Source organism: Spermophilus citellus, assembly GCF_964194105.1.
Source record: "Spermophilus citellus genome assembly, chromosome: 14".
Lineage (NCBI taxonomy): Eukaryota > Metazoa > Chordata > Mammalia > Rodentia > Sciuridae > Spermophilus > Spermophilus citellus.
The window spans coordinates 96,960,797-96,983,151 of NC_138194.1; the positions used below are offsets into that span (position 1 = coordinate 96,960,797).

Here is a 22,355-nt window from a genome sequence, read left to right on the forward strand (position 1 = left end):
AGACACAGGACCCTCTCCGTTCCAGTTCTCCAAAACTGGAGGCAGAGGGGGGAGGAGGTGTGGAAGGCCGGCTGGTGCCTGAGACAGGATCCCCGAGGCCTGCCCAACCATGTTTCTGAAGCCAGCGGCTGGGCCAGTTCTGTCGAGGAGGCAGGTGGACCAACTGTGCTGCCTCTGGTGGACACACTCAGTGGGGAGGACGCAGAGATGCTCCTGACCCAGTGTTTCCTCTCTAAGTCCTGAAAAGAGGAAGCACAGCCCCCACTCCCCAAGGGGCCCCCGCACAGGGCCACCCACGCAGGACAGTATGTGTGCCCTGTGAGCAAGGGCGCCGTGATGCCAGGGGACTGGGCAGATGCAGGAGCGGCCCTGGTTGAGGGGGGGCATTCCCAGAAGAGGGGATATGTGATCTGACAGGCAGGTGACAAGATGACGCAGCAGGATCAGGGCCTCGCAGATGGCGGATGGCATAGCAAGCCACACAGGCCCTTCACTGGGAGAGGAAGCTGCTTGGGGCACGAGGACATATTGATTTCTATTCCCACAGCCACCCCTGTGCCTACTGGTCCTGTCGGTAACACGGGCTGTTGGAGACGCTGTGACCAGAGCTGGCTAGGAGGGGGCCCTGGCTCTCGTCCTTCCAAATCACTGGGTCCCACTACAGCGAGGCCCATGTCAACTATAACAATATCTAAGTCTGTCACTTATTCAGCACTTGCTGTGTGTCACCCTGTCATTTAACCCTCCGGGAGCCCAGCAGGTGAGCATTCTCTTCTCCTTTCTAACAGATGGGGAAACTGAGTCTGAGAAGTGAAATGCATGCCCAAGCCTCAGCACTGGAGAGGAGCAGAGGAGAGGGGCACCCCAGGCTTCTCAAACCCCAGGCTTGCTCTGGAACCCTCGACAGGTCATATACCCATCTCCCCTGGGGTGTGGGGTGGGCCCCATTTCATAAGAAAGCAAGGTGTCCACCGGGTGCAGTGGTGCACTCCTATAACCCCACGGGCTTGGGAGGCTGAGGCAGGAGGATCGTGAGTTCAAAGCCAGCCTCAGCAATGGTGAGGCACTAAGCAATTTGGTGAGACCCTGACTCTAATAAAATACAAAATTGGGCTGGGGATGTGGCTCAGTGGTCCAGAGCCCCTGAGTTTAATCCCTGGTACTGAGAGCGAGAGAGAGAGAGAGAGAGAGAGAGAGAGAGAGAGAGGGAGGCCATAGGTGAAGGTCCTGAGCTGGCATGCAGCAGAGTCAAAATCTGAGGCCCATCACCCCACCAGCCCAGCAGCCCTCCAGGGTTGGACCCTGGGCACTTGGGAAGGCACTCACTGCTGCTGGCTGCTATGGCTCCAGTGTGGGGTGCCCGCCTTTCTAGAGGAGGGTACTGAGGAGCTCATGTGTGCCTCAGCCTCCAACCACTATCCGAAGAGCCCCCGAAGCACTGACCATCTGCTGGACCCTGGAGTCTTCTACACATGAGCCAACAGGAGCAGGGAAGGTGGGCGTGAGGGCGCCCGAGACCCCAGGGCTGTGGGAGTTGTCCCTGGTGCACGGCAGAGGGAGCGGAGGAGGCAGGGAGCAGCCCGCAGGCTGGACCATAGCCATGACCACAGAAACCACACTTCTGACTTGCCACTGTATGCCCAGGCTAGGGAGGGGACATCACGGCATCGTGGTGAACGGGCCTGTCCCAGCAGCCCAGGAGAAGAGCAAGGGCTGGCGAGCTCAAGCCCTTGACGCCTGGTCTTCCCTTCCCAGGTACAAGTGCAGCCTTCCGCCTCGGCACCTGAGGGTCAAAGCCGCCACCCCTGACTCTGCATGGATCAACTGTCCAAGAGTCCCCTCAAGCTGTCCTTGGTTTAGCCATTCTCCTAATCTTGGCCACACAGAGAGGAGAGGAGCGTGGAGGGCCTGCCGTGCAGGAGGCCTGGGCTCTGGAGATACACTGCTTCTTCCCAGGCCAGCTCTCCGCTATTGGCTGTGCTCTGCGGGTTAACTGATGCACCCCTCTGCACCTCAGTCCCGTCATCTGCGAAGCAGGAGAGGGCAGCAGTCATCCTGGGACAGCTGTGGCGCTGAACCTGCCCGGGTGCAGGGCTGGTGGAAGTGCAGGACCCCAGTCAGCTGGAGTCCAGCCGAGCCTCAGAACCCAGTGCAGACGTGGGTTGGCCTGGAGCACTGACACCGAGCGCCTTGGAGAATCCCAGAAGTCCTAAGAGCCAGGGTCTCCAAACCCACTCCAGTAGCCCCAAGTCAGGAAGCCAGGAGTTAAATCCCCTACTCTGAGCACCAGTATCCCCCTGATGGCCGTTCTTCCAGCCCCCTGGGTCTGCTTAGCCCTGCAGGTCCAGGTGCCCAGAGAGACAGCATTCACAGCTACCCTGCAGCCTCCAACCCAGGTGGTGACAGCCAAAGGTGACAGCCAAAGCCCCCTATCGCTGCCCCACCCCTCAGCCGCACTCCCCTTATCTGGAGCTTGCCTCTTGTTTGAAATTCACACCGTTGTATTATTTTTCCTCAAAGAGGCTTTCCAAATTGTAAAAGCTTCAGGCCCCAGAACCAGGACTTCACCTGCACATGTCCTAATTAAGTTGTCTGTTTTTCCTTTTAAATCATGAAGATTTTGAGGACATGGCCCTTGTCCTCTGGTGCTCAGCAAAGTGACCACGAGGTGCTCACGGGGTGAGAGAGGGAGTCAATGAACAGGAAGGGAAGCAGCCCAGGGGGAAGTTCTCTCCTCCAGTTTGCTCAGGCCGCTGGGACCCTGCCTTAAGTCCCCTGCATGTAGCCTCCTCCACCCAGCCTCAGACATTCCAAGGGGCTCCCCCCAGTTCCCCTCTGTTGCTGGTTCCCCTCTGTTGCTGCTGCTATTTCTCTCTTTTTAAAGGTTATCAAAAAGGGAAATTCCACCAGCTCCTCCCTGACACTCAGGTCAACAACAGGAAGCCCTCTTATCTCACTGGAGTGCCTGGGCTGCTGTCTCTGTGCCTGCTGATAACACTTTCTTTTTTTAAAGAGGAAATGCCTGAGTTCTGAGTGGCCCTGCCTGTAACTGTGTCTAGGAGAAAACAGGCCTGGCCACAGCCTGCCCACAGGGAAGAGCGTGCCCGGCTGACCTCTGAGCAACGTGTCCCTCTCACCAGCAGTGGGGTCTGGTTCCAGACACCTGACACAGCCCGCCTCACCCACATCTGGCTGTCCTCTGCCTGCCCCCTCCCTGCCACTAAGATGCCTGTGTTTCCTCGTCCCCATCCCCAGCCCTGGCGAGGAACTCAGCTCCCTAGGACTAGGTCAGCTTTGAGCAACACTTATTGATGACGCATGAAGGGGCTGGCCGCGGGCCCACGCACATGCTGCCTGCTTCTGCCGGTTGCAGTGGTACAGATGTGTTAAATTCAAGGCTCTGCCAGGAAAACCCCAGGGCACAAGAGGAAACACTCACTGGCTCACAGAGAGGCGGGTTCTGGGGCCACACCCTAACTCTGAGACAGGGCTCTGCAAACAGAGCTGCAGCCACGCACCCTCTGCCTGGAAATGCTCGTGACACATGCAGAGCATCGCATGCGTTCACATGCCGGGTGTCTGCACACAGCTCCGTGGAGGACTTAATCAGAGCAACGGAGACTACACACAGGTTCTGGGAGTGAAGGATGCCGTGTCCCAGGAACACGATTCAGACGGCCTTGCCACCATGAGAGCCAGAGAGACCTGTGGGAAAGCCCTTCTCCACTTTCTGCTCTGCTTTACTCCTGAAACTTGGTGTATTCCCGGGCCTGCAGATCAGAGGCTCACTGTGGGCTGCCAGTGTGACTAGGTGTGCAAGCTGGCACAAGTCAGTCAGCTTCCCAGGGCCTCGGGTTCCTCATCCGTTGGCATCAGCGGTAACAGCACACAACGCAGCGTCTGAGACAGGGCCTGATCCACAGCTTAGTAAGTGTGGTTTCTGGGGGTGTGCAGTTGGGAATGGGAAGATAGCTCAGCCCCAAGACAGGTGTAAATTTCAAGAAAGTTCTCAGGGCAAACACACGGTTTTAACATATGGGTAAGTGAATTTACAAATGATGGAGATGATGTACATGGTTAGATATGGGAATGTGGGTAGGCGTGGGCCCTGAGCCTTCCCCCCTACACCCCAACTCTGTCTGCTCAGAGGGCCTAGAAGCAATGCCACCCCAGTGGCTGGATCTTGGTTTCCAGACACTATTCTCCACTGGAAGGAACCGAGGCTTCTTGACCAAATGCTGAGTCCTCAGAAAACGAAGGCCGTTTTCAGATCTAGATCCACAGGGCACAGATCAACAGAGCCTCTTGTCATCAGCGGAGCCTCTGCCTGCCTCTGGCTAATCCCCGTGCAACCTGAGGATGAGGAAGCCAGCACCTGTGCCCAGCTGGGGCCTTTGCCCAGACCTGGTGGCCACCTGGAGATCTCTCTGGTCCCTCTTGGGTCCTTCAATCAGCTCTTGTGACCCGCCTCTGATTCTGGTTATGCACCAGGTGGAACCTCCTATTGTGCCCCAAGTCCTGTCCCATCCAGGATGCTGGGATGCCAGCCAGGTCTTCTGTGTAAACCTGGTCATGTGGCCCCTCGGTGGCGTGCTCCCTCATAGCAGGCTCAGGGGCGTGACGCGCAGCCTGTTTTCTCTGCACTCGTCCTTCCTCAGGCTTCCAGGACTCAGAGCCGCCCCCTCCTCCGCTTATTTCTAAACCCTCTGCTCGCTTCTTCACGCTCATGAGCATGTGGCCTGGCTCACTCCTTCCCAGGAAGGCTTCCCGGGCGTCTGGCCTGCCTGTGACCACAGCAGGCTCCAGCTCCAAGCTCTGCTCTGTCCCCTACACAAAACAATAAGCCCCAAGGCCCACGTGCCTCACTTGACAGGCAGAGACCCAGGCTCCCCAAAGGGGTTTTAAGTCATTCCACTGCCTTCTTAAAGAGACAGGGGTGGAGCAGTTGCCCGGCAGGGGCGGCCCTGTGTTCAAACTCCAGAGCCACGGCGGGGGGGAGGGGGGGGGGAGAGAAAGAGGAAGAACAATTCTCACCAATGATCACACAGAAAACAGCCACAGAGGCCCTCTCACCAACCTTGGTGGCCTCCACGGGTACAACTATGCCGGAGCTGGGTTAGGGACGTGCAGAGGAAAGTGACAGGTCCCAGGGTGGTGACCATCTTCTCAAGCCATGTTCCTTGAGGATGGAAATGTCCCTGATCCTCTCTGACTCATGTGGTGGCCACCAGTCCCCATGTGGCTACTGAGCACTTGAAATGTCTGACAGAGAACTGGTATTTCATGGCCTTTACTTGTAACTATTAAAATTGAAGCAGCCACAGATGTGGGGGCTTCATGGGGAGAGCTCAGCTCTAGACGGGGTGGGCGCCCTTCCCCTGTCGAGGACCCGAGAGTACCTATGTCAAGCTTGTCCTGGGCCCTGCTGCTGGACAGTAGAGACCCTGATGCCTGGACACGAGATGCGGTGGGCCGGCTGATCTCCCTGCTGACAAATGGTCCCAAACCTCAGTGCCTTCCAACGGCCGGAGTCAGGAATGCCCCTGATGCTGCGGGTTGGCGGGCCTCTCTTGGTCTGGGCAGCTTGGCTGGAGCTCTGTTGCTTTATTTATGAAAACAGGCCATGTTTTAAAGCTGTCTCCAGAACACAGCAGACTGCCATGCCAGACCTCCTCAGGGGTGACAGAACATTATTTTTTTTTTTAAAGAGAGAGTGAGAGAGGAGAGAGAGTGAGAGAGAGAGAGAGAGAATTTTTTTTAATATTTTATTTTATTTTTTTAGTTCTCGGCGGACACAACATCTTTGTTGGTATGTGGTGCTGAGGATCGAACCCAGGCCGCACGCATGCCAGGCGAGCGCGCTACCGCTTGAGCCACATCCCCAGCCCGACAGAACATTATTAAAGCATGTTCCCACTCAGGTGTCCCTATCATCTTCTTGAGAACTCACAGGGATGTCCTTGGAGGAACATCCAGGCTGCATATGACCTTAGCAGAGGTGCATCGTCCCCGAGGGACAACACAGAGGACATGCACCTCTTCCATGGGCAGCCCTCTTTACGGAGTGTCCTGCCGAGTTACAGAGGCTGAGAAGCAGGGGAACATCTCCCCTCCCTTGCAACATAATCCACAGAAAAATCTGGAAAGTCACCTCTCACCAGCACCGGGTAGAGATAGTCACTTTACTCAGCTGGCTGAGTGACTGTCCACCTCGGGCCCACAGGTAGAGTCGAGCCGGCCCAAGGCAGCACAGACTTGCTCACCACAGCCTGGGAGATGCTGAGGGCCCCCCACGGCCACTTGGAGGGGGAAGACGGAGCTGAGCACAGAGGGAAGCGGGGAAGCAGAAGTCAGCCCTGATGCTGGTTCATCCCCGGCCTTTGTGAGACACGACTATGTAAAGGCGACTGGCCACAGGCTTGTCCCCACCCCACCAACCACTGTCAGGTCACTCAGGCTCCAACAAGCACCCCTCTGTTCACGCTCACCGCAGGCACAGAGAGGGCCTCGGAAGTCCCACCCCGGAGCTCAGGCGGGCGGAGGACACAGAAAGACGCACAGATGCTCAGGGCACTGGGCGCAGGGATGAAGGGCATTCTGGAGAATGAAGTGTTCTAGCCAGCTTTCCGCCACTCCGACCAGAAGACATGACAACATAGAGGAAGAAAAGCTGATGTGCCCATGGTTTCCGAGGTCTCAGTTCACACACGGCCAGCTCCGCTGCTCAGGGCCCAAGACGAGGCAGAACATCAAGAATGTAGTGGGGGAGCAAAGCAGCTCAGAACACGGCCACCAGGAAACAGAGTCCTCGCACCTAGGACAAAACATAAACCCCAGAGAGACGGCCCCCCAGGACCCACCTCCCCCAGCTACACCCTGCCCACCTCTGTCACCACCCAGTTAATCCCCACCATGGATCAGTCCACTGACTGGGTTAAGGCTCTCATAACCCAATCGCTTCACCTCTCAGCTTCCTTGCATTGTCTCACACACGAGCTTCTGGGGTCCCCTCATGTCCACACCATAACACTAAGGAATGGCGAACTCCGTCCCAATGGAAGAAGAATGGGAAGAGCACATTACATTTATAGCTGCTGCTTGAGTGAGGCACAGGTGATGTGCCATTTGACAAAAGCAAAAGATTTAAGGGAAGTTTCTCCAAGGAGCAGGTGAAGGTATGAGGTCAGGCCAAGGCCAGAGAGCAAGGGCTTGAGAAGACCAGCTGGCAACAGGAGCAATGCCGTGCCCGTCCTCAGGGGTCCCCTCCTGATGTTCTAGGGTCATCACCCCAATCATTCCCACATTACACGGGTAGCTGAGGCTGGGAGAGCTTTTGAGAGTAAACTCGTCCAGGATCACAGAGGCAGGGACAGCCAACGACAGCAACGGAGACCATCACCGTTCTGTCTGCACCGGAAGTTTCCAGCGTAACACAGCTGCAGTGGCCTCTGCCTCCCCTCCCAACTTGAGCTGGAGTCCATTTCTCCACCCCACGAATCTGAGCTTGCTGCGGCCAGTGGCACAATAGCAAAATGTGACACAAACAAAGGCTTTTACAAGTGCATCAAGTTCCCTCTTCTGGCTGAGAATCATGCTGCCACCACATTAGCAGGCCCGAGCCAGCCCCTCGGAGGATGAGGAACAGCGTGGAGACAGGCCACCAGCTGGCTGAGCCCCCACACCTGTTTGTGAGACCATCAGAAGCAACAGAGCCCAGCCAAGACACACAGACCATAAGAAATGCCCACCGATCTCAGAACCACAGCCATCACAACTGTTTGCTGTGGTAAACACTGAGGCCTGGGGCTGCTGGGCTGCAGAGAAAGTCAGCTCACGTGACCACCAAGGGATGCCCATGTTGAGGGCAATGGCCACAGAGCATGTTAGGAAGGAGGGTCTGTGCTGGTGACTGGCAAGAGGTGGGGCTGGGGACAAGGGCAGGAACAGGAGACTGCAGAGCTCTTTCAGGGGTGGGACCAACAGGCTTAGTGACCGACTGAGCCCAGATCTGTCTGGAGGCATCCTCTGGCTCTGGACAGGCATGCTGTTGACTGTACACAGATTTGCTTGGAGCTCACTGGTAGGAGCAGGATGTTTACATGGAAGAACTCAGAAGTGGCCACAGTGAAGGCCGGGCAGGTGAGCATCTGGAATGGAAGGCTACGGGAACTATGCTTTCTCAGGCCCTCGGCGCTGGAAGGGGAATGTCAGTGAGGGAATCACAGGTGGCCTCTATGCCACCTGCTCCAGGCCAGCCCCTCTCTTAGCAGCAGCCGGAGGGATCCCACCAAGAGTCCCCAGGCCCTCTTCCTCCCATTGCCAGCTCCCTGAGTCCCCTGTCCCTCTGCACTTTTCTCTCATTCTTTGAGTTTCGGTATAAATGGCACATCTCCAGTTGCCTCTGCAGACTCCCAGACAGGGCCGGCCAGGCCGCTGTGAGTTCCTAGCAGCCCCCTGCCCTGTAGAGCACTTATCCCTGGCCCGTGAACTCCATGAGGCACAGGGTGTCTGCCCCACACACCACTGAGCCACCCCCACCCAGGCCCACTCTGCCACGTGGGTGAAAGCCAGTTGCCATCTCTTGCACAGAGAAGGCAAAGAATAATTTAGGCATGGCGGCTGAGAGGTCTCCCTGGACGCACCCCTTTCCAATTTCTCAGCCAGGTCAGGGTAGATCAGCCTAGGCTGTCAAGGCCTCCTGAACTTGTCTCCGTTTCATGTGCTCATCCATCCTTCTCTCATTCAGCATGATTTACTGGGTGCCAGCATCACCCGGATCCGACTGTCAGGGGCCCTCCAGAGACCCAGCCCCTCAGGGTGAGGCAGCTGCAGCTCGCCATCACTGCACCCCACCCACCCCGACTGCTCTTGCTTTCAGGTAGGAGGTGCTGATCGATGGCTGCTGGAGGATGGAGGGGCACACAGGGATCTTAGGACATGGCAGGTTCACCATTAAGCAGAAGCCTGCACCTGAGTGTGGGCCTCACGTATGTGGCATCGTACTTAATACTGGACGAGCACCATACTATATAGACCTGCGTGTGTATACACCTGCATGGGGACATATACCATGACTGTTCCACAGGACACAGGGAAAGCTGAGGATTAGCGCAGCCCTGCTCCAAACGGAACCTCAGGCCTCTCACCCCCCATTTGGCATCCATGCTCTTCCATGAAAGCCTAGAATCTCCTTGGAGCAAGGCATGATCCTAACCCACTTTTGCATTTGAGTTTTTTATCTGTCTTTAATTGGTAATTGCAACAGGTTCCAAACCCAAATGGTCAGCAGCTGGGGGGGTTGAAAACCTAGACCTGGAGCCAGGCGCAGGGACACACCTGTAGTTCCAGCTACTCAGGAGGCTCCAGCAGGAGAATGGACTGAGGCCAGCCTGGGCAACGCGAGCTCCTGCCTCCAAATTTAAAAACAAATAAACTAGGTCTGCGCAGGCCTGGGTCCCCACGTCTCTAACAGCACCGGGGCTAAGTACACGGAGAAGGCCCACGTACCCAGAGCTGGAGCACAGATTAAAACAAATTCAGTGTCTTTCTCCTGCCCGTCCCAGAGCTGCTCCGGCTCCCTTTTCCTTCTAGTTCCTGACGGAGCCCTGACACCCTGCTGACAGCCTCCCTGCTCCGGCCCGAGCCCTGCCACCAGGCCTCTTTCTCCACAGGTCACCACATCCCAACCATTCCCAGGGAGCTTCCAGTTGGGAACAGCCCTGAATGCTCACTGCTGAACCGTCCCTGCAGCTGGCTGAGACCCAGGAGCCACACGAGCGAGGAAATCAGACAGGCCCTATTTTCTGGGAGGGACTTTATGTGACTTGCAGAGACCACAGAGGAGGAAACCAAGTACCACAAGGTGGTTCCTCCAGAGAGGCAGGCCCTGGGTCACCCCGCCTCAGAGCAGAGCAGTGGACTGGCCGAGGGCTTAGACTCCAGCCTGAACCGAGCGGCTCACCCTCCTCCCATGGCGGCCCTTCACCTGTCCCCTTCACAACTGGGGACCTCCTCTGGCACTGCTGAGAAATGTCTCCCAGCTCCAGCTGGAGCACAGATTAAAACAAATTCCAGTCAAACAAATCACAGTTATGTTCCTATTTCTCCTGCTCTGGACCCATGAATCTTCCTTCCTTGACCCCATTAGTGCATCCGCCACTCACAGCCCCCTCGCTGTGAGTCCCTCGTGCCACCGGATGTTCCTTCCTACTACACAATGTAATGCAGTAAATCCCATCAGAGATTTGTTCTTCCATTTTGCTCCTTCTCTGGGTAGGACTGGGGACTGGGACTCCACTGGACAGGACTCCAGTCTGCTTATTAAATCAAAGCGTTCCCCTCCAAGCAGAAAACAATCGGCTGAGTAATTGTGAACACGGAATCTGGCTGAACACTAGGGCACATTGTGAATTACAGGAATCTTTTGCAGAGGCCTGTGGGCATGTCATATTCCAAAACAGGGTGGCCTGCTTTTTAGGTGTGCCCGTGGGGAGGCCGGTCTGGTTAAACTGGGTGATTGACAGGAACAGCTTTCTCGTGGAGATTACTCCTTGGTAAGACACAAAGTCTTACCTACTCCAACTATTTTTCAGGGCTGGGTTGAAAAACAAAGGAATGAAATCACTTTCATAATAATGAAGTAAAACTGGTAGTGGAAACAGAAGGTAACATTTTTAAGTGCTTACTACCACTTTGCTAGAAACTCGGTCTTTCGAACCCTACTCAGAAACTCAGTTAATCCTCTCACAGTGGCCCTTGGAGTGGATACGATTATTTTCATTATTTTGGAGATGAAGCTTTGGAGACTTGAGATCAAGTGCTTGCTCACGGTCATATGGCTAGTAGTGAAGTGTAAACTACAAACCCAACCCAACTGTAAACCCAGAACTCACAGCTAACTGCAGGTGGCATCTGTCTCCGAGCCCTGGCCCAGGCTGTGCCAAGCTGTGTGCTCTGCCCCAATGGGGACCACAGTACACGGCTGGGCTCTACCCTCAAGGAGCCCACCATGTGGGATGGGGACACAGGCTCAGATGCAAGGAGCCATGCGCGGTCCCTGTGGAGTACCTCACACGCACACACGGTGGTTTCCCAATCAGAAGCCCCGTCCAGCCCAGAACATGATGCTGATGAAGAATGACATCAGCACAGAGCTGTCTGGCCGGGTCAGTTTGCAGGCAAGCTGACGCAGGAGTGGGAGTAGCCAGGGCGGGCAGACGATAAGCAAGGGGCAGGGCCGGCCAGGAGAGCCTGTGTGAGTGCCCTCTACCGCAGGACTGCTGGCCAGGCTCTGTGGGGGACATGGGACCCGGGGACAGGGCTGATGCCTAGGGCATGGCGAAGCTGATCAAAGAGTGGAACACAGGGCCCTCCCCTGGATGCAGCTGCCCCCCTTCCCTGGAGGCCCAGGGGCTGCAAAGGCCACAGCTGTTCTGAACCGGAAAGACAGAACTCCAAACAGGAAGCCTGTGTGTGTGGCCGGCTGGGAAAGCTGCTCTCCAGCCTGGAGTCTCCCTCCCTGAAAGCCTTCCTCACAATGAAGTGGATTTCTGGATCTGAAGGTCAAATGCTGAGACCTGGCAGCGTTGCTGGGAGGTGTACAACTGACCACAGCCACCCTGGGTTGAAGGACAGGGCAGCTGACGCCATGCTGAGCCTCTCACAGAAGCCCACTGAGGCAGCAAGTCTTGGCCCCATTTCATAGATGTGGAAACTGGGGCTCCATAGTTTTCCACGGCTGCACAGAAATGGCCGAGGTGAGGCTAAGCCAGGCTGTCTCGACACAAGCCCCCAGGGTCCACAGGCAGAAAGCTCCACCGTCACATGTCCCCGAGGCACCTCTGTCCACTCCCCATGTCCCTCTCTTCACGACCCCTGTTTGATACAAGGAAACCTCCCCTTAGCTGTCAGTGCCTCTCAGCAGTGCCCAGCTGTGAGCAGGTGCCCAGCTGGGCAGCATCCAGGCAGGAACAAAACCGAGGCAGCCTGTCCCCTTGCGGATGCCACCTAGGATGCCATTCCATGTCCAGATGCTAGGCCAGGCAGTCACCTCTTCACAGCCTTGTCTCGCTCAAAGCCTGCTTTCTCGTCTGTAAAGCAGAAATGGTTGTGATGATGGTCATGGAGAAGACAGAGGGTGCTTCACCTTGCCTGCCACTCACAGGGGACAGACATGATAATGCCTCTGCAGGTGGCTGGCCACTGGGTCACTGGCAAGTCACCAACTCACAAAGAACCGTGGTCTCCCTCTGTTGATGGGGAAGATAGAAGTCCCTGACCACCACGGTTCCCAGATCAAAGTCTGTGACAGGTCAGAGGTGGCCTCTGCAGGGAACATCTAAGGGACCCACAGGGAGGGTCCAGAAGGATCTGGGTAGCATGGTGGTAGGGGCCAGGAGCAAGAGATGGGGGAGGAGCACAGGGAGGTGCTTTATTCCTTCTGCAGCCCCCACCCCTCGAGCCCCGGCAGCAGCAGGCCTGCCCAATTGGCTGTCCCCCAGAACTGTGCACCTGCTTCTGATCCCGAGGAAGGTGGAGCGAGAGGACTGTGGCCTTTGAGGACCAGGACCGCTCATGGATGAGCTCCTGCTGGGTGCCAGGCGCCTTTCCAAAATTTAATTTCATAACCAATGAGAGTGAGGTGCACTGCAGACATCTTATTTCAGCATCTAAAATGCCCTTCCTGAGGTCAGCAGGTGGCTGGGGCAGCAAAGCCTGGATGCACATGCCTGCGCCAAGCTACTCCCGCAGAACAGGACCATCTGAGCCAAGTTCATACACAGCTGAGGCCCCTCCATCCTCCCTGGCTACTTGACGGGGAGGTGGAGGTAGAGGCAGGCAGAGGGGCCTCTGCCTATGAGATGAATCAAAGAAAAGGGGCTTCCTGAAGTGGCTGCCCACTGCCCTGCTGGTGACCAGCTCAGTGTGGCCAGCAAGGAGATCTCCTGCTGCTCTATCTCTTTCCCCCAGGCCTGCTACTTGGCCACAATTCAGGTTTGAGAAACTTCGGGTAACACCTAGATTCTCCCAAGTGCTGGCCCTACCTGATTGCTTGGGTATTGGTCTGGGAGGGACCGTCATTGGAAAGTAGAATGCTTCCTGCAGACATGGAGCCATCCAGGCTTTGCCACCTGCTGCAGTCAGTCTGGCTGGAGAGGTCTGTCTGGCCTCCTTTCAATCTCCCAGCTCTGGACTGGAGGGACGGCCCTCCCCTCCCTGTCGTCCTGCACCCTGATGTCAACCATGCCGCCCAGTTCTCTAGGTCACCAGGCTGGGGATCCCCAAGTTGCTTTCCATTTTGAGATTCCAAGCACCAAAATACCAATTTGTCCTCACACCCAGGAGAGATGAAGTCACCGAGTCTCACTCTGGAGCAAATGTCCCAGACTCCCAGACGTGACTCTCAGCAACTTTCACCTGGACTCCTGGAGGGATAGTCAGCCCTCGGGCCCATCCACTAAGGGTGGCCACACTGGCCGTCCTAAGCCATGGGGTTCCAAGAACTCATTCTGCATGAAAGAAAAGACCTGACTGCTCCTCCTTAGAGCAAGAACACGGGTCAGGGGCCCCCTATTCTCAGGCCCTCTCTATCCGATTGCAGCTGTCAGCAGGTGTCCCCATTCTTCCTAGTCCCAGTCTGAAGTCTGCCTTTTCTCTGGGGCTTTCCCCACTCTGCCCATGATGTCAACTCCCCCTGAAAAGAAGGGTGACATTATTCCTGTGCAGATGTCACTTGCCCCAAATCCCACTGCTAAGAAATGGTGGCCTGAGCAGGAGCCTGTCCTCTCCTTGGCCAGAAGTTCATGGCTGGCAGTCACCCTGTTCTTCAGGGTGAGCTGAAGAGGCCTGCAGGGGACTTGAGAGCCAGGCCCAGGACTGTCCTTCGTCAGCTGGGAGAGGGACAGTCAAGTATGGGCATTTGTTTTCTAGGCAAGTTCTGCCTCACTGAAGGAGGCAGAATTATGTGCTTTGGAACATAATTTCACGGAGAGGGGAAAGAGGGAAGGAAGGAAGGAAGGAAGGAAAGGAGAAGAGAGGCGTGAAGTAGGAAAGAACTCTACTGACCGTGGAAACCTCGGGCCAAAGGACAGGGCTGACATCACAATCTGTCCCTGGTGAAGGTGACCCAGAATGCCACCACTAGCTGTCCTATTTATAACCCTCTGAAATACAGTTCAGTGTGTGGGGGGAGGTGCTTTGTTCTTTGGGCCTCTTATCTGCTTCCCAGGGACACAGATAAGGGTGGAGGGAGGAAGGGGGGGCAGGTGCCAATAGTGCAACCAGTGCGACCAGCTACACTGGGTCCCCGACCCTTCACGACCTGGGACCTAAGTGTGTCAGAGGGAACCAGGGAGGGGACGAGGGAGAGCGGTGACCCGCACCTGACCACCCCTACCTGGGGAGCTTTGGGCAGTGGCCGCTCTGGGGAGGTGGCCAACTGACAGGACACTAACGACCCCATGGCCCTGTCGAGGAGGTGAACGAGTCCAGAAGGCACGGTGCCTGGCAGACCCTGGCAGGCAGGAAAGAGAGGACAGACACCAACGGGCACAGACCGCACAGCCCTGCTCAGAGGGGCCAGGGGAGCTGGAGCTGCTGGCGTTCACGGGTGGGGGTCTTCCCGGGCACTGGGACCTGGAGGAGACCTGGCAGTGTGGGCAGGGCTGCTGCTTCAGCCCTGGGGTGCAGGGAGGCCAGGGAGATGAGGCAGAGACCAGCTGGGCAGCCTGGTACAGACGCCAGCCCTGCGGAGGGTCCAGCAACGGCCCCAGTGTGGCCTGGGCTGGGCCATCTTCCCAGTGTAAGGAAGGGTCCTGAGATCCTGCTCACGTGCCGCTGCCCTGCAGTCCTGTAAGCTGCACAGTCCCGGATGGTGTTTCCTGCCTTAGATTCAGGTGGCCCTGGAGAGAGCTCACTGCCAGGAAGAGCATTCTACATCAGGGGTCCAAGGGCCACCACGTGGCCTGGGGCAGAGAGCACCCCATCACCAGGTGTGTGTGCAAGCAGGTGTGGTGTGACCACGTGGAGTCTCATCCAGAAAAACTGCCCCGGGAGCCTGGGCAAGAGGGTTCTAAACGAGAATGGTGAGGGTGGATGACAGGGGGTTACTCACAGCAAGTAATTAGCAAATGGTCCCAAACATTAACTCATTTGATGCTCATTTAGTATCTCTTGGGAGCTCCATACTATTATGATCCCTATTTTATAAGTGACAAGGAACTGGACGCACAGAGAGAGTAAGCAATTTACTCAAGGTCACACAGCTAGGAAGTGGCAGAGCCAGGACTTTTAATAAAAGAATCACTGACTCAGTAGATGGCCATTGAAGTCTTGGAGTACACGGTCAAACAAGGGCACCGCTAAGGCTCTTTGCAAGCACTCAGATCTTACTTGTTTCATGTTATCTAAAGTGCATCACCTATAACTTATCATTGAATTGACTCCCCGCAAGTCCAACCCACCCCATCAACACAGGTTTGCTCCCTCAGCTCTGGGAAAGGAGGGAGGCTCCCGTCCTCCACGGCAGGCACAGGTCCCGACCATGCAGGGTGTCCTGAGCATGAACAGGGCTCTGTGCCAGCCTGTGCTTCCTCCTGGCTGGGTATCTGACGGATGGCTTCCTGCAGAACGCTGGGTTCCGCTCCTGCCTGCTGGGCTCAGCCGTTCTCGTCACAGGCAGACCCAGCAGCTGGCGAAAGCCTGGGGCCAGCTCTTGGGCCACCAGGAAGGGTGGTTTTCCATCTCAAATCCCCACCAGGAGCGGGGAGGGAGGACGCCGTCCGCCCGCCTGATCTCCCCCTCCTTTTAATTTCCTTTTCTGCCAGAGACTGAGCTTGAGAATTTGAGATTAGGCCGCAGGAACACCCATTCACCCCCGAAAGACATTCTTGTCTGCGGCAGCGACACTATTCCCCAAGCAACGGTCTTGATCCCCAAGACCCTCCGCCAGGTGGTGGGATTAACAGCGCCTTCCGTTCCGGGAACAGGAACAACCACCACCCACCATCCTCTCCATTGTGAAGATATTAAAAAGGAATTTTCTAAAGTTGCAGCAGTGACTTTTACAATTCAGCTTACAAAACACAGGGTGCGCCCAGGAGGCGCCGATCTAGAGAGCAGAGTGAGTTCACAGGCCTGATGGCAAACCCACTATGGCGTTGGTGCTCCATCCGGGTCTCCAGCCCCGGGGCTCACCGTGTCCCTGCCTTCCTCAATCCCCAGAAACCAGGGCAACATCAAGAGTAGCACCTGTGATCAGCAATGTGGGATCCATGGAGATCAGCAATGTGGGATCCCCTGGAGATCAGCAATGTGGGGTCCACTAGAGATCAGCAATGTGGGGTCCACTGGAGATCAGCAATGTGGGGTCCACTGGAGATCAGCAATGTGGGGTCCACTGGAGATCAGCAATGTGGGGTCCACTGGAGATCAGCAATGTGGGGTCCACTGGAGATCAGCAATGTGGGATCCACTGGAGATCAGCAATGTGGGGTCCACTAGAGATCAGCAATGTGGAGTCCACTAGAGATCTCACAGTCTGGCGAGACCCTCACAGGCCAGGTGCACCCTCAGAGCCACCCGAGAGGAGAGCAGGAGCAGACCCACTAGAGGCCCCGGCTTTGGAGCGTGAGGCTGTGGTCTATGACTGGGGAGTGGGCAACTGCAGAACCACCAGGATCTCCTTCCCAAAAGGCAGCCCACGATTGGGTCCATGGCCACCGGAGGACATGGGTGGGCCTGGCGTGCTTCGGGGGCTGGGCTGGTGCCTCCTAGAGAAGCTGTCCTGCCCGCTGTGATGGGCACCCAGGGGAGGCCCTATGAATTCCACAGCGGGAGCTGGCGGCCTGGGCTCTGGACATTCATGGAGGGCCTTTCTGGTTCTGCCACTTTCTAGCTACGTGACCTGAATTTTGTGACTCACGCTCTCCAAGCCTCACGCTCTCCTTTCCACACCTGTAAATAGGATCAGGAAAAAGCCCCAACACAGGTCTTAGAGGGCTGTTGTAAGAGAAAGGGCACTAGGTCAGAGAGACGAGAAGCCCTGGCCAGGGGAGCCGGCCACCTGGCCTGCCAGGTTCGGAGCTGCTGCCAGCCCCGAGCAGATGGACAGGAGCCCGACAACCCATCCAGCCCCTCAGCAGGTGAACTCCTAGGCCTCTGATGGCTTTCTGTGAAACTTTGCTCAGCGATTGCCCAGAACAACCTCTTTGCTCCTTTGGCTCATGAACTTAATCTCCAACACTAGGCCTTCCCTGTGGGCAGGCGGGTTTCCCCTCCTCTCCCTCTCCTCCTCCAGAGCCTCCCAGGCCTCTGTTCTTTGGCTTTGGTCCCACCCAGCTGCTGACCCTTCTCTTGTGAGAAACGATTGATTGACATATAGGATGCATACACAGAGGCAGGGCGAGCTGCTTAACCAAATGCCCGAGCTCCTCCCTGACCTCCCGGCCCACTCTGATGGCCTGCTCACCAGCAGGGCCCTGGGACTAGCCTCTCCGGCCTACCCTGCCATGCCTGGGCTCTCTGACTCGCTAAGGCTGAGCTGGTCCCTTGCCAAGCCTGCTGCTGGTTCCGGCTCATCCGGAACATGGTGACAGGGACTGTGAATGGCAGTATGTGCATGTCTGGCTGCTGTGTCACTGCAATGACAAAGTTTGGATCCCAGGAGCTGGGCTTGGTTGTGTTTTTGTGCTACTGTTCTCAGGTCCCGCTAAGCAATGAGGGGAGCGTGGGGTGAGCGATGGGGCAGACATGGGGTACTGGGATAAAGCAGGGTGCTTCTGGGGCTGGAGGCCACACTTGCTCTTTACTGGCCACTGGCCTGGTACTGGGCAGGTCCTCCAGCAGAGCTTCTCCGGCACCTGCGCAGGAGGGAGGGGGGCAGAGGGCTGAGTGGCGTAACTTCAGGTGTGCCACGTAGCCACGGGCTGTCCAAAGTGTGCCTCATTCCCTCCCCCAGAGTGGCCCAACAGTGAGGCCTGTGTGACCTTGCTAAAATCCAAGCTCAAACAGATAGCATCCTCATACATTTTGCTACTTTACGAAACAAAACAGATTCATTTGGAGCCCAGGTCTTAATCTGGACAGTGGCGGGACCCTCGTTCCAGGCTAGCACTCAGAAGAGCTGAGCAAGGCCCAGCGAGGGGCCGGCTCAGACGTGCAGAGCACTGTGCCGTCTGTTGCTTCCAACATGTCTTAGCTCTGGCCACGGGGACCTCTGTCCTGTGGCAGGCTACAGGGCACTGAAGGGAGGAGGGCAGTGGAGTCCTTCATGACTCGGCCGGACAGTTCAGGAGATTTATCTTGGGCCCTGCTCTCGTCTTCTAAGGATCTAAGCAAAGGGTTGGGTGTGTGTTTGGTTTCTTTTCTTTCCGTTGAACCCTTTCATTTCTGAAAAGGTAAAATGCCCAATCAGATGGATTTTCCTCTTTCATTGGCAATTTTTTCAGGCTTTTGGGGGCCACAAAACAATATTCTGGAGTATTCCATCTTCTCAGAGAAGTAGCTAGGTTTGCTGTGGTTGGGTTTTTCTCCAGAGCTCTCTGCTAAGTAAATATGCAGGAAGGGAATTGTTAGCCACTCTGGTCTATGAGTTCACTGTGGATTCAAAAGGATTCTGTTTTGTTTTGTTTGTAAAGCAGCAAAATTTATTTGAATGCTATCTGTTTGGGTGTGGATTTTTTTTTTAACTGTACCTAGTGACATTCCCAGAAAGTATTTGCAGAACAAAATGTGAACTTTCCAAAAGCCATTTGTAACGCTCTTTTCAATTCTGCCAAACAATTGGGAACTAATGCTCTTTTGTTCTCAGCTGTTCTGAATTTTAACTCTAATATTCTCTCAAAGGTTTACCTGGCTAGATATTTTCTATGTGTCTTAGAGGAGAAAATATACCCAAACATTCCCGGACTAACTAGGAGAGAGAAACTTCTGCCAGACAAATCGTCCAATGATAGCACTTGAATGTGAACAGACCAAAGGGCCAGGAGCACAGCCCACCCCACACCACCCAGTTCAGGAATAAGAATGAGCGTTTGTGGAGTACTCCTGAAGCCTCAGGATCCACGGGAAATTCCTTAATGAATACACTTGTCCAATTTTCATGACAACTGTACAATACTCCTCATGACCAAAGAGGACACCAAGGCACAGAGAAGGCAGGTGGGGATAAGCCACGCACTGACACCCCAGCAAACCCCAAACCTGAAAACCTGAAGCCATCTGCCTGGCTTCAAGATGGCGATAGTGACATCAGGGCCTGCTTTGGTTAGAGGGTGGTTTGAAGGATCCCCCAAAGGTTCTGTGTTGGAAGTTTTGTCCCCAGTGGGGTGACATTAAGAAGTGGTGGGACCTTCCAGAAGTGGGGCCTAAGGGGCGTTCCTGAGGTTGACCCCTCCCCACTGTCTGGCTCTAGAGTCTCCATGTGCTCTTTCCCTCTCACACAGGGGTCTAGTCATGAGGCCACCGGCCACAAGGTAAATCAGTCAGGGGGCCCTCACCAGAGCTTATGCCAGGCTCTTTGGACTTCCAGCCTCCCAAACTTTAAAGCTTAAAAAACAAACAAACAAACAAACAAAAAACAAAAAACAAAAAAAAACCCTCTTTTCTTTACAAATTTCCCAGCCTCGGATATTTTGATACAACTAAACCATAAAAGGTCTTAATAATATCACACATTCGATGCATTTAATTTACATTCAAACACGATGGATTAAACCCCGGGTTTCCACCAGTTGTGGGACTTAACCTTCAGTTCCTTGGGATTCTCACCTGGCCCTGCCCTGGGCTGTTGCAGAATCCAATGAGATGACAGGAGTGTGCCTGCTCTCTCTGCCACCCTCCAGGCCAGCTCCTGAAAGGGCTCCACCCTGCCTCGAACCTTTCTTGGTCCTGTGCAGAGTGGCCCGACCACATGAGCTGGTAGAACTGCCTTCCTGCCTCCTCCTCTACCAGCTTGACGGGGTGGTGGGCAGAGGTCTCTCTCCTGCTGCAACCCACACTCACTGGGTGTTTAAAACCCCTGACGGCCCTGGGCACAAGCCAACAGTACAAAGTAGATGCTACTAAAGTTATTCTTAGTAAGGCCTGGTCAGGCGCCTCACCCTGAGGGCTCCTGCCTGCTCCCCGTGGCGGAAGCATAGTGGGCACTTACCCTGCCGTCCCCTACTTAGCCAAGGGCCCAAAACAGTAAGTGAAGTGTCCAAGTCCCCAGCCAGGAGCAGGTGGGCTGGGCCAGGCCCAGGACCCAGGACACAGGAGTATAGAGATTTCCCTGACCAGGAGCCCCCCTATGTCCAGGGTACCCACAACAGACAGCCCACCTGGGAGCCTCAAATTGACTCCAATTACATCCCTGCTGAGCAGCCAAGCCACACAGGACAGCACCTCAGGTGCCCTGGGTTCCTGGTGCTGAGCACCCTCCCCTTCCTAACTGACTCATGGGGCCAAAGCACCAGAGCCTTCCAACTCCCAGGCCCCTCACCTCTTCAGACGGCACAGACAGGCCTGTTGGCAATCTGTTATCCGACTTTTAATTTTCTTGCACACACAGGGCACAAAATCCTTAGAGTTATTATTTTTATACATTCAAGGAAATACCACAGACTGACTCCTCTCTAGAAGAAACCCCAGGTTCTCAGGGCTTCAACTCCCCAAGGAATCCTTCTGTGGGCCCCTCAAGGCAGAGGGAACCTTGCAGCCCCCTCTCAGCACATGCATATTTGAATTCTTAATACAAACAAACCAGGCATGACTCTCGGGTCTCCAGGCACCTCCTCAAGTCACTGGGACCTCTGGGAAGGCAAGACGACAAGTATTTCCACCCCAGTATTTTCAGCACCTTGCAAGGTTCCTGCAACAAAATAAGCTCCCAAGAAACACAGGCTGAGCTGAATCCAAAACCATCCAACTACCACCATCACCAAAGCCAAAAGCAGTACAGCCCCAGCCTTCCAGAACAGGTGGGTTTCCAACAAGGAAACCAATGGGTGGCTCAAATGCATGGAAAAGTGTGGGTTTGGGAGCAAGGAGGCACAAAAGGTTAATCTGTTAGCTCTGTCACCAACAATCCCGGTGATGTTCCCTCTGACCTGGTGATGTTTTGCTTTAATGCAAAACAGTTGAACAAAATGATTTCTAAGGTCATTTGTAGTTCATAGGTAGGAATGAACTAGGCCTGGCAAGGTCCCCGTGGTTCCTTTTGTAATATGTATCCCTTGGAAGTCCCCATTGGTATCACTCAGTGCCATTAGGTGTGTGAAACTTCTGGGTCATCTTTCAAAATCTAATATTAAGAATTGCTAGAAAATGACTTTGCCAAGTAAGTGCGGACTCCCAAAGGTCCAGAGCCACCTGTGTGGGAGAGGAGGGATGCCCTTGGCACAGGGTAGTGGCTGGTCCAGTCTCCCCAGTCAGGGCTGCAATGCCAGGCCAGTTTTGAGGAAGAATTTGTAGCCAAAGTAAATGAGGTGGGGCCTGTCTTCACAAAGAAAAGCTTTAATGGAGCAAAGGTGACTGTCAACAGAACTGCAGAGCCTCTCATTTTGCAGAATGAAACAGATCCAGAGCCCAGAATAGCTTGGGTGCCAGGCTGCAAAGCAACCGAGCACTAGCAGAGAGGCTCAAATGCAGACTCTCACGAGCCCACATCTGGCTCCTGTGACCAAAGCAGAGCCCGAGATGGCTCTCAGATTCCTAGGTTTGCACGCAGGGCCACTGAAGTTTCCCTTCAGGTCACTGTGCATAAACCTTAGTCTAGAATTCTTCATGCCCAGGCTGGATCTCCCTGGGCCTGTGGAGGCTGTGCACACATGTGTCCAGGACTCACCACAAAACTCCACGGAAGTCCCCAATGCTTGGTTTTATTTCCCAGGTTTCAGTTCCTCGATTTCAGTTCCTTGCAATCAACTGGAGCCCAAAACTATTCAATGGAAATTTCCAGAAGTAAGCAATCCGTACTTTTTAACAACTTATATTACAGTATATGGTTATAAATGGTCTATGTTGTTACTAGTTCTTATTCATCCCTTCCTGTGCCTAATTTATGAAGTCTATCACGGCTATGTACATCTAGGAGTGCCTGTTCATGGATGGTTTCAGGCATCCACTGGGGTCATGGAACATACTTAAGGATAAGGGACAACTATATAAGGACAAATGGCCCATAGATTTTGCCTTTCTTGCTTGCTCTGTGGTATAGGAGAGGTTGAGATAAGAGTTAAAGTTTAGATCCTACAGATCTATCCACAGATAATTCCTTTGAGTCAGCAACCTCTTATCAGGGATGACCCTAGCAAAGTCCAAGGTAAACTAACCAGGAGGTCAGTAAGCCAGTCATCCCAAGAGGCTCCTCCCTGGGG

The 22,355-nt window shown here is 55.0% G+C and overlaps 1 protein-coding gene across 5 annotated transcripts in view; it reads right to left on the reverse strand.

Moving 5' to 3' along the window:
• The window catches only part of ST3GAL1 (ST3 beta-galactoside alpha-2,3-sialyltransferase 1), a 71,059-nt gene that overhangs the window by 45,631 nt on the left and 3,073 nt on the right, over positions 1 to 22,355 (reverse strand). The window contains exon 1 of one of the 5 annotated variants that reach the window (XM_081266736.1): positions 19,768 to 19,973. The exons of the other annotated variants lie outside the window; for them this stretch is intronic. The gene's annotated coding sequence lies outside the window, so the exon portion shown is untranslated. Of the gene's footprint in view, positions 1 to 19,767; positions 19,974 to 22,355 lie in introns of those variants that run through there. 5 annotated transcript variants of the gene reach the window in all.